We start from the raw sequence: 13,203 nt of genomic DNA on the forward strand, positions 1-13,203 counted from the left end.
TTTTTGCAAATTGTGCAGGTTTTTAGGGACCATAAATTTTTATAGGTGCAACCTGTTGAAGGCAGCAACTATCCAATCCCTCTTAACAACACATTAGCTGGCAAATAAACTTCCAGTAACAACTGGGTACAGTGGTCTGACGATATGATGAAAGCTTTCAAGGATCTCAAAACAGCTTTAGAGCATGACATAACGTTCCCCCACCCCTTGCCAGATGCACATCTCTATTATGGTGGATGCAGGTGATTTTGCAATAGGTGTGTTTCTTCAGTAGCATATTGGTGCCACATCTCAGCCACTTCTTTTTTTTTCCAAAAACTATCTACGGCTCAACGTAAGTGGTCGGCTTTCAACAGGAAACTTCTTGCAATGTACGATGTTGTCAAATATTTCCACTCATACATTGAAGGAAGGAACATAGCAATTTTCATGGATCATTGACCCCTCACAGATGCTCTTCACAGTTATACTATTGACTTTTCCCCATGCAGGCTTCAGCAGATGGAACTCATCTATCAGTACATGAAGGATGTCCAGTATATCCATGGTTCTGAAAATGTGGCAGCTGATTGTCAGTCACATGTCAATGCCATTTTCTCCTATTAATTTTGATGAACTGGCTTGCTTACAGGACAGTGATTTCAAACATCAGGTGCTACATCAGGTTTCTTCCACTTCTCTATGGGGCTTCTTGCAAACTACTGCCTTGGTCAGTCCGTTATGGTGTGATAAATCCATAGGTGTCACTCAGCCTATTGTCCTGGCTGCTTTACAACCCAAAGTTTTTGCCACTTTCCATAATCTTTTACATCCTGGCACTAAGGCTACTTTGCGGCTCATCAAAGAACAGTTTGTGTGGCTAGGTGTGAAAAGGGACTGCTGTGTGCTGGCTCCCACCTGTGTGCCATGTCAGTGCAGCAAAATCAGCAGACAGATGCAACCCCCTTAGGCAAATTTGACATCCCAAGAGGCAGTTTCTGACACATGCAACTAGATCTCACCCGGTCGTTACCCATGTATGATGATTTCAGATAGATCTTGTCCATCATTAACCTGTTACATGGTGGGCGTTGGTGATCCCCCTTGTAAACATTATGGCAGATTTTGTAGCTTCAACATTTGTATCTTCCTGGATAGCTAGATTTGGGTGGCCAACATCCATCAACACTAATCAGGGAAGGCAGTTTGAATCACCTGTTATTTGACAAACTCTGCATGCTCTGTGGTGTTGATAAATTTCGCACTACAACAAACCACTCTCAGAGCAATGGACTCGAACATTGGCACAGGTCTCTGAAAGCGGCCCCCATGTGTAATGATGGTTAGTTGTTTGATGCCCTTCCCTGGGTTATGTAGGATTGCACACAGCTTATAAGGCAGACCTCCAAGCATCATTTGCTGAGATCCTATATGGTGAGACATAAGTCTTTGAAGTTGATTTTGTCAATGATGCTGCAACTGTCAATCTATCTGACCTCCACACTTTCATTGGGCATGTTTAGTCATACATAGCTGCTATCCATATGCCTTCTCCATAACTGCATACCTGCCCCCTTGTTTTCTTGCATTTAGCCCTGGACTCATGCAAGTCTATCATGTAACAGAATGATACAGCAATCCAGCACTACTGCTGCATAGAGTATTGGCGTGCACGGCTAATACTATTGACATCCTCATCGACGACCAGCATCAGACAGTTTCACGTCATAGTGTTTAACCAGCTTGGATGATCAAGGAACATATCCCACCACAACATCTCAAGTGAAGTTCTCCATCATCGTGCACTGGCCTTGAACCTGCACATACCAAACCTCTCCTGTGCATCAACCAGATCTTGTGTGTGTTGAGCCTATGCCCATCAGTCTATCAGTGACTGCATGTGACGATTCTCCCCCCATTTCCCACAGTGGCCCCTATAACTTCCATTGGCAAGACTACTTTCCTACTAACACTTCTGGGTGCCCATGTGATGAGCTTTCCTTACAGCTCCAATATGGATCAGTCTTCTCTTCACAGTTCCTCTGACACTGCCACCTTCCATGCCAGTTCAGTTCACACATGCAGGTCAACCAGTCTGTCCTCCTTACTGGATCGTGGGTTGTCATGCTATCTTGCATAATCAACCAACACACGTCGAGTGACCTACAACACCCCTGTATTTGGCAATGCCCATTTCCTCTCCCCAGTCCTCCATATTCCAGAGTAGGGATGACCATTGCTTGCCTATGAGACAGTAATGAGGAGTGCTCTAGCTTTGGATCCAGTGAGCTCTGGAAACATTTAGTCTTGGGTTGTTTTTGCTTGTGTTATTTTCATGTGACTGCATGCAAATAAAGAGTGTTTGATTTTAAATATTGGTTATATCTATCTGGAGACTTGTCAGTGTTGACAGAAAATTCACTGTAGTAAAGAATAAATGTATAGAAACTTCATGCATAATGTAGCATTTTTTCATGCACCTCAGTCTTTATGATGTCATATGTCCTGAACTATGTGTGGTACCATTATATAATTTTGTGGGTGCATTTACTGGCTCATGTGGATACTGTCTGTGAAATGTATTGCAAATGGGGTTCGTACCGCAGAAGTAATAAATTTAGATGTCAGACATTATGTGGCAGTTTTTCACACATCTCATTGTTTGTGATGGCATATCTCCTCAACTATCATAGGTAGGTTGTTGTTATCCACAGTGACTGTTGCCTGATAGTAAGGGTATGTGTGCCAAGTTTGGTTGAAATCACTCGAGTGGTTTAGGATGCAAACAAATTTGTGTGCACGCATGCGCGCGCGCCCACACACACACACACACACACACACACACACACACACACTCTTCACACTTTTTTGTAATATGTATGGATTATGCAGCATGCCAAATGGAATACAGAATCTACATATTTGTGACTCTGTGGTGTACTGATTTATATCTATAGACTTTGAGAGCTTCCAAATCCCAGACAGCACATTTTTTCCACCTTAAAAAAATACATTGTTCTTCCCCTCTCTGTTAGTGAAGAAAAAGTCATGGAATTTTCATTTTTCATTTCATGTGTTTGGAATTAAGTATAGAAGAGCTAATCTACAAAATAACATGGCTGTTTTCTTACAACTGTTCTACACTACTGTGCCATCTAAATCTGAATACAGGATCAGCAAGCCAACATTAGGACTATCATACATCTGAATGTTCCCAGACATGCCCTCTTCTCAGATCCTGAAATTTGCATGCAGAAGGAATTTTAAAACTTGTTAAAATATCCAGAATTATGATTTGTCTTAGTTCAGAGATAAAATATGCAACAAATTTTGAGTGCAGCACCTGACTTTTCAAAACCAAACGATGTATAAGCGACTGTTAAAGTCTTCTGTGCAACGTTATTTGCCCTGCCTACATTGATATGGTGGGTATGGGTTTGCAAACTTTGTGCTATAGCTGGAACCACAAATAAATATCACATTTCAACATAAAAGTTTCTACACTAGAATTTCTCAAAACCTTGTTACTATTGTGTGTAATTTGTGCCACAGTAGGTGATCATTAAGAAGTCAGAACCAGGCCTGTATTGTCAGTGCTGATCAAGATGGTGGAAATTCCTTCCCCCACACCATTCCTCTCCCAGCAACAATCCACGTGCAGTTTTTCCTGCTCTCTCTGCACCCCCAGAGGCGTTGCACACAGATGTACCCAATCATTGTTTGGTAATGGTTCTATGAGTAAGTTGGTCTTTAATATAGTATTAAATTAATGAAAATTATGAGTAAAAGTGCATGCAACTTTACTACACAACTGTAAGAAGGTATCATTGCTTTAGATGTGGCAGGAATGAATTCAAATGTAGGTGGTGTTTTTGTTGTTGTTGTTGTGGTGGTGGTTGTGGTGGTGATGGTCTTCAGTCTGAAGACTGTTCCAATGTAGCTCTATCCTGTGCAAATCTCTTCTTTTCTGAATGACTACTGCAACCTACTTTATTCTGAATCTGTCTACTATATTCACTATCTCATCTCCCTCTATGACTTTTAGCTCCCGCATTTCCCTACATTACTAAATTCACAATCCCTTTACATCTCGGAATGTCTCATATCAACTGATCCCTCCTTTTAGTCAAGTTGCGCCACAAGTTACTTTTCTCCCAAATTCTAATCTGCACCTCCTCATTAGTTATGCAATCTACCCATCTAGTCTTCAATATTCTTCTGTAGCACCACGTTTCAAAAGCTTCTGTTCTGTTCTTGTCTAAATTGTTTATCGTCCATGCCTCAATTCCATACATTGTTACACACCAGAAAAAAACATTCACAAAATACTTCCTGACACTCAAATCTATGTTTGATGTTAACGAATTTCTCTCCTTTGGAACTGTTTTTCTTGTGTTTCCATTCTACATTTTATATCCACTCTGCTTCAGCCATCATCAGTTATTGTACTGCCCAAGCAGCAACACTCGCCTACTAGTTTTAGTGTCTCATTTCCTGTTTACCTGACCTAATTTCCTCAACATCAGCTGATTTAATTTGACTGTGTTCCCTCACCCTTCTGTTTCTTTTGTTGGTGTTCATCTTATATCCTCCTTGCAAGACACTGTCCACTCCATTCAACTGCTCTTCCAAGACCTTTGCTCTCTGACAGTTTTGCAATGTCATCAGCAAACCTTAAAGTTTTTATTTTTTCTCTCTGAACTTTAATTCCTTCTCCAAATTTTTCTTCAGTTTCCTTCCCTTCTTGCTCAAAGTACAGATTGAATAACATTGGGGGTAGAATACTACCTTGCCTTACTCCCTCCTCAACCACTGCTACCCCTTTCACGCTCCACAACTCATATAGTTTGTGCACAAGTTTTAACTAGCCCGTCACTCCTCGTATTTTACCCCTGCTACCTTCAGAATTTCACAGAGTGTATTCCAGTCAACATTGTCAGAAGCTTTCTCTAAGTCTACTAATGTTACAAAGGTAGATTTGCCTTTCCTTAAGCTAGCTTCTAAGATACAGTTAGTTGGAGAATCAGTGTTGACTCACATGTTCCTACATTTCTCTTGAATCCAAACTGGTCTTCCCTAAGGTAGGCTTCTACCATTTTGTCCATTTTTCTGTAAAGAATTCATTACAGTATTTTGCAACTGTGACTTATCAAACTGACGGTTAAGTAATATTCACAACTCTCATCATCTGCTTTGTTTGAAATTGGAATTATTATATTCTTCTCGACGTTTGAGGGCATTTTACCTCTCTCATGTATCTTTCACACCAGGTGGAATAGTTTTGTCAAGGCTGTCTCTCCCAAGGATATCAGTAGTTCTGATGGAATGTTGTCTACTCAAGGGATCTTGTTTTGACTTAGGTGTTTCAGATCTCTGCCAAATTCTTCTCGCAGTATCATATCTCCCATCCCATCTTCATCAACATCCTGTTCCCTTTCTATAATATTGTGACCAAGTTCATTTCTCTTGTATAGCCCTTCTATATACTCTTTTCACATAACAGATTTCCCTTCATTACTTACTACTGGTTTTCCATCTGAGCTCTTGATATTCATACAGCCACTTCTCTTTCCTGCAAAGGCCTTTTCAATTTTTTTTATCTATGTAATCCATCTTTCCCCTAATCATATGTGATTCTACATCCTTATACTTGTCCTCTAGCTATTCGTGCTTTGCCATTTTGCACTCCCCCCTGACAGTCTCATTTTCAGATGTTTGTATCCCCTTTCGCCTGCATCAGTTGCTACATTTATATAATTTCTCCTTCCATCAGTTAAATTCAATTATCCTGTTATATCCATAGATTTTTTCTAGGCCTTGTCTATTTACCTATTTGATCCTCTGCTGCCTTCACTGTTTCATCTCTCAAAGCTCTTTTTCTGGTATGTCTTGTACTGTATTCCTTTCCCCTGTTGCAATCAATTGTTGCCTAATGCTTCCTTTGAAACTTTCAACCTCTGGTTGTTTCAACTTATCCAGGTGTCACCTCCTTCATTTCCCATTTTTTTTTTTTTTTTTTTTTTACAATTTTTCAGTTTTAAGAACAGTTCATAATCAATAAAGTGTGATCAGAGTCCATATCTGTCACTGGAAATGCCTTAGAGTTTAAAATATGTTTCTGAAAGTTCTGTCTCACCATTATATAATCAGTCTGAAAGTTTTTATATAATGAGACCCATCACAATTAAATTTTCGTCTCCCTTAACTATCTGAATAATTTCTTTTATCTCATCGCAGATTTTTTTTAAATCTCTTCCTCATCTATGAAACTAGTTTCATATAAACTTGTACTATTGTGGTGGGTGTTGGCTTCTTGTTTATCTTGGTTATGATAATGGCTGCACTATGCCGTTCATAGTAGCTTACTCACATTACTGTTTTTTTATTCATTATTAGACCTACTCCTGCATTATCTTTTTTGATTTTGTATTTATAAACCTGTATTTCTTGATCAGAAGTCCTGTTCCTCTTGTCACTGAGTTTCACGAATTGCTATTATATCTAATTTCAACATATATCTAACATTCAGTACTCTGATAGCTGTATAATGCCAGTTTTGCCTTTTCTGCTGACGACTTCCTGCTAAGTAGTCCCTCTTGGAGATCCAAATGGGAGCAATTTTACCTCCAGAATATTTTACCCAAAGGGATACCAAGATCATTATTTTAACCATACAGCAGAGTTGCGTGCCCTAGGAAAAAACAGCTACAATTTCCCCTTACTTTCAGCTGTTCACAGTACCAGCACAGCAAGGCCATTTTGGTTTTATGTTAAAGGCCAGAGAAGTCAGTCATCCAGAATGTTGTTCATGCAACTGCTGAAAAGGCTGCTCACTTCTTCAGAAATGACATGTTTCTCAGGTCTATCAAACGATACCCCTCACAAGCCACCCCACCAACAGCAAGGTCCATGGTTCATGGGTTTGTAAATCTGGCACATACATGTCTGTGGGAAATAAATGAGGGCAAAATTTACAAACTCATTTGGAGTCTGAAAAGCACAAAAGAACTATCAGAGGGGAAGCATCATTTCAAAATTAACTTAGTTTTTTGTGAAAGAAGAAGACAATGTGTGTGTGTGTGTGTGTGTGTGTGTGTGTGCCACTAAAAATATTTCTGCGTTTCATATTGTGAAGCACCATAACAGCTGTAAAGTGATGGACTGCACAAGTAGTCTGACAAAATCCTTATTTCCAGATTCCAGCAGCGCAAAAAAGTTTTCAAATGCAAGAATGAAAGCAGAAGTAATAATAAACTCAGTGTTTTGTCCTCATTCTGTTGAAAGTATTATGAAGATTTGTGAAGATAATTATGTAGCTTACTGTGGTATTTCCACTGATAGCAGTGACCATGTGTCCATGAAAATAGTCCAAATCATTATTCAGTATTTTGAATGCAAAGTTGGGGGTTTGCAATCCAAATAAACTAAATTAGATAAATAACCTAATTGGATGGCAGATACTGTCCATTTGTGTTCAGAGTGATCTTCAGAAAAGGTGGCTTCTTGATAAATATATAACATTTGTGGGAGATAATTGTAACACAATAACACAATGCTTGGAGAATTGCACAGGATTTAGAAGGGAAATACATTTTTTTCAAAGCTTAAAAAAGGATGTTAGGGTGAGAACTTTTGACTGACATTGAATGTCCAGCTCATATCCTAAATATCTGTATCCATCAAGCTGTGGACACATTGGAAACTTATATCAAAAGTACAATTTTCAAATTAATTCATTACTTCCAGAACTATACAGTTCAGACTATTAAACTTTAAGAGTTTTTAGAATTTGTTGATATTTAATACAAAGAATTATTATCCCACAACAAGAAAAGGTGGTTATCATGACTTCCATGGATAAGCAAACGTATCCAAGTGTTCCTTGCTCAGAAACAATACCTATTCTCAGAGTGTAACCTACCTACAATCATTAAGATGTTCTCTGAAAATGAATATAGCAAGAATTATTTGTGCCATACCATCTACATACACTAGTTGGCATATTTAATTCACACACAGCAGTGCTTGAAAAAGAAACTAATTCCCTTGTTGAAGTCCTTGGAATAATACTGTCCATTAATAACATACCAACTATTGAGAAGCCAATAAATTTATGTGCAAAAAAAAACTATATTGGAAAAGAAAAGTACCAATGGACTACATGCTGAATGTGACAAATTCACTGCAGCAGTACCTGGATTCTACTTATGTACAGAATATCTTCAGAAATGGTTGGCCCCCCTGCAGGAGTTCATGTGTGTTAGATGGATGTCTCTTCAAGAATTGTCTGAGTGGAAGGACATGGAATCAAACTCTAAATGCATTTAGGATAGAGGTGTATCTCTGGTTGTTGCATCCTGAAGAAGTTTGTGAATGAAGAACATGATCATAGCTATGGATTCATTCACAAAAAGTGGGCCATGTTTTTTCGATAAATTTAGATGTTATTTCCCACTATTCAGAAGTGATAAAAACTGCTCAGTTTCTTACCACTCCATCTTACAATGCAAATGCAGAAAGGCTTTCCCCCCTGCCACAAAGTCAGTGGATAAAAGAAAGGAATCATGTTGTTAAGATTATTTATTGCAGAGAGACGAGAAAAGATTTACTGAACGTGGGTCAGTATTAGTACGCTCATAACAATATAACTCAAAAACACTTGCAGATTCACCAGTCCACAGATTCAACTGCACTTGCATTACAAGGATATAAAAGTAACATTACACAGATATTACATTACACATGTGTTTGTTTGCCTATGCACTACAAGAGCTGCTGTGACTGCACACCTTTCAAAGATATTTTGGCTGAAGCTTCCAGGTGAGGTCATATTGAATTTCGTCAAGCTCATATTTGGTATATTTTCTATTATAGTCACATTATAACTTACATCATATAAATAAATGCTAGAAAATTGAGGATCTCTCAAAAAGGTACAATTTATTGATATTAAATGTCAGATAATGAGTTATTGGTGTTTAATGTTTCAGGAGATGTATTACAACAAGACTTTAGCAACAGCAAAATGTGGAAGTGACAAAGTTCACAGAAGTTACCACATCCAGTTGAAGACATTGTGAGTATTATCAGATCAGTGGACCAGATAAGTCAGAGGTGTCTGCGGAACTAGCTAGCGATTGTGGCCCATCGTGGATATCTGCTCATGTATGGCCAGCTGCAACTGCTGACTAATTGGTGGACGATTCCCAATGTTGATACAATATTTTACCATGGGATTCTTGGTCTGCCTTTCCCACACTCAGGGTCTGAAAGCATCCAAAATTTAAGGCAGAATGGCCATAATTTACCACCAGCATTGCAGTGAACAGGAAACAGGAGTTCACTGCAATTCCGACCACACCTCTTTACATGATGTGTATTACAAATCTTATATTACTTATTCGCTATACTGGTTGTCAGCTGCAATACTGTTTCATAGACCATGTTGTAATAATGTACTCATGATGATTTCTGCTATGATTTGACAAATACTACTGAATGTGTCAGTTATCTAGCTATAACAATATGATATCTTAGTTGCGTACCTCAGCAATACCGATAACAGTACTGTAGGTGCAATCCCAACAGACAGGTATCTGTTGAGATGCCAGACAAACATGTGGTTCCTGAAGAGGGGCAGCGGCCTTTTCAGTAGTTGCAGGGGCAACAGTCTGGATGATTGACTGATCTGGCCTTGTAACATTAACCAAAACGGCCTTGCTGTGCTGGTACTATGAACGGTTGAAAGCAAGGGGAAACTCCAGCTGTAATCTTTCCCAATGGCATGCAGCGTTACTGTATGGTTAAATGATGATGCCGTGTTCTTGGGTAAAATATTCCAGAGGTAAAATAGTCCCTCATTCGGATCTCTGGGCTGGAACTACTCAGGGGGACGTCATTATCAGAAGTACCAAATCTCTGACATCGCTGCGGCCAGAAAAAGATCCTGCAAGAATGGAAGAATGGGACCAATGATGACAGAACTCCAACTCTTCCATAAATTGCTGCATATTTCAGGGACATCAAAAAGTGTCAGCGTGCGAACCATTCAACGAAACATCATCGATATGGGCTTTCGGAGCTGAAGGCAAACTCGTGTACCCTTGATGACTGCACAACACAAAGCTTTACAGCTCACCTGGGCCTGTTAACACCAACATTGGACTGTTGATGATTGGAAACATGTTGCCTGGTCAGACGAGTCTCGTTTCAAATTGTACCGAGCGGATGGATGTCTATGGGTATGGAAACAATCTCATGAAACCATGGACCCTGCATGTCAGCAGGGGACTGTTCAAGCTCATGGAGGCTGTGTAATGGTGTGGTGTGTGTGCAGCTGCAGTAATATGGGACCCCTGATACGTCTAGATATGACTCTTGACAGTGACATGTACGTAAGCATCCTGTCTGATCACCTGCATCCATTCATGTCCAGTGTGCATACCGATGGACTTGGGCAGTTCCAGCAGAACAATGAGGCACCCCATACATTCAGATTTGCCACAGAGTGGCTCCAGGAACATTCTTCTGAGTTTAAACTCTTCCACTGGCCACCAAACTCCCCAGACATGACATTATTGGCAATATCTGGGATCTGTTGCAACATGCTGTGCAGAAGAGACTGCACACTCTCATAGTCTTACAGATTTATGAACAGCTCTGCAGGATTCATGGTGGCAGTTCCCTCCAGCACTATTTCAGACATTAGTCAAGTCCATGCCACGTCATGTTGCGGCACTTCGGCAAGTGTGCCAGTTTCTTTGGCTCTTTAGTGTATTAAGCCACTGTTGAAAATTGGGATTAATTTGAAAATTTAAAATGAATGAAGAGTTGAAAGATGAAGATTTTTAAGTTTTTATTCAGTTCCAGAAAGAAAATCCATGTCTCAAAGAGAGTTTAATCAGTCTTGTACAACATTTTAACTGCACAGAAATAAGGAACAAAGCCACTTCAGCAGTCCTGAGATAAACTAACAGAGGAAATTGGAACATGTAGTGAATCTTGAGGGTCACATTCCGTGTGTATTGTATTTGGCACATTATCATCAGAAATTAGGTACCTCATATTTTCAGTTGGGTGGTCGTGATCGTCTTTAGTAGTAGCAGTTGCATTCTATTCATACAAAATATTTTTATCCAATTCGTTTACGGCCATTTCTGGGCCTATGTCAAGTTCTGCCATTAACAGATCGTTTTCAGCAGGAACATATGAATCGCTTGGTCAACTTAAGAGTTAGACTCTTCAGAAAAATATCTCTTCCATCATTTGCATAGCCTGCTTCTGTTAGACACATTTCCGGGTATTTTTCCAGCCATTGCTAGATAAACGGCATGAGTTGGGAATCATAACGCGCTAGAACTTTCCTCTTAACTGTATTGAAAAGAGATGCAAAACGAGCAGTTACCTACCATCACAAATTAGCAAACAAACAAGAAACAATAGAAAATGAGTGAGCCATACAAAATCAAATCAAAACTGATTCTGTTTAAAGTACATATCAATGCACAGAAAATATTTCAAACAAGTAAAACTGTCGCTCATAAACAAAGATAACCATACTGACACGAACTGAAACTTTACTTAAAAACAAGTAAGTTCGTGGTTGTGATTTTATGAACAATGTTATTTACTCCAAATTCTTCTAAGCAGACGCACTGAAACATTAGGTAAGCTGCAGCGCTCTAAGGTAACTAAACATGTCATGTGAAAGAACTGAAAGAATAAGCTGGGTTATCCGCCTGTGAGGCACAATTGGGAGAGTTCAGGAACGTTAGTTTGTGGGGCTGGTAAATATTTCCCTTACCTGGATCGTCCGCCCATGGGGCGGAGAGATCCTGGAATGAAAGCAAATTTTGGTAGACAAATTGGCATGCTGAGGCATGTGACCTTCAGTGCAGTGTGACTAAATACCAGATGCTCGTAGCTGGCTAATTTTTTGTAGCGAGTGACAGAGCTTTTGCCCAGATTGAAAGACGTAAGAAGCTGAAAAAATGTCAGAGTGCCAAGTACCTAAGCAGATTGTAAAACTTATGGAGAATGCGATGCCTAATAATCTATTTGCGACAGTCGATACATATATTAACACAACGAAAATAAATATTTCCAAATGTTGTTGGATTCGAGTGAAAAAAAATGCACCTGGTGTCGTCAAGATGAGAACTGTGTTTAACGAATTTGAAGACTGGAGCACCTACAAGATTCTCAAAAAAAGGATTACCACTGACATAATGAAGAATTTATTTTAGCGACACAACAATGTAAAAACAAATAGTCAGGTGAAAAGAAAAGGGATTCGCAACAGATGCTGCCGTGTTTGAAACTAGCTAATAGAACATTTTTCGGCCAGTTAATCGATTAAAATTGCTTTGTGCTCTATAAAAAACGGAAGAGTTAAAAATAATTTCATCACAGGATACTCTATCTGTATAATGTTTATTATTAACAAAACTAATAAATGTTTGAAATTTCTTTCATTCGCACTTACCTCGTTTTTGCCGATACCTGTACGGCATTTAGCGATTTATGCGTTTTTCACAATAAAATATTTATTTTCATTGATAAAACGAAGGGAACTTAAAACATTTTTACAGTAGTGTGATTCTTACTGTAGACAATAAATAAAAAATATTGTTGAGATTTTTTCATCGAAATACTTTTGCCCAAAAAAAAAGATACTGAATAATTCGGAATGATTCTTTTGACGCTTAGACAGTTATTGATTTTCACTCTACATATAGTACCACTTACAACAGCCGTAGCTAATTCTGTGTCTATGTCGTATAAAGTAGGGACAAGATCAAATACGTTTCTTCTTAGTAGCAAGGCTACACATAATGACGGAGTCGATTAGGAACGCCATACCGTTCAACTTTAGCACATTTCTTTGATACTTTTGCAGGAATTTGACGGTCCTAGATTTTATATCTTTACATACTCCGCGAGAAAAAGTACATCTTACGAGCACAAAGCTTCGTTTGATCGTCGTAATGCTCCATTATGAAGCATGACCGAAGAAGTTATGGATGCAACTTTCTTTCCTTTTATATCAGACACAGTGTAATTAGGCAAATACATTGTGATCCTAATTTTAAACTGAAACTCACTCAAATCGCTTTAGTGCTTAGCTATTTCGAGTGGCATTCAATTTTGCAACTATTGATAGAAAAATTCGTGATAAGGTCTTATGGGTCCAAACTGCTGAGGTCATCGGTCCCTAAGCCTACA

The 13,203-nt window shown here is 39.0% G+C and overlaps 1 protein-coding gene across 6 annotated transcripts in view; it reads right to left on the reverse strand.

Moving 5' to 3' along the window:
* Nucleotides 1–13,203, reverse strand: part of LOC126457500 (clavesin-2-like) — a 132,644-nt gene that overhangs the window by 88,749 nt on the left and 30,692 nt on the right. For 2 of the 6 annotated variants that reach the window (XM_050093810.1, XM_050093811.1), the window contains one exon: nt 9,036–9,245. The exons of 2 other annotated variants lie outside the window; for them this stretch is intronic. The gene's annotated coding sequence lies outside the window, so the exon portion shown is untranslated. Of the gene's footprint in view, nt 1–9,035; nt 9,246–11,782; nt 11,917–13,203 lie in introns of those variants that run through there. 2 more of the 6 variants (XM_050093812.1, XM_050093813.1) reach the window with 2 other exon arrangements.

The sequence above is a fragment of the Schistocerca serialis genome, chromosome 2, assembly GCF_023864345.2.
Source record: "Schistocerca serialis cubense isolate TAMUIC-IGC-003099 chromosome 2, iqSchSeri2.2, whole genome shotgun sequence".
Lineage (NCBI taxonomy): Eukaryota > Metazoa > Arthropoda > Insecta > Orthoptera > Acrididae > Schistocerca > Schistocerca serialis.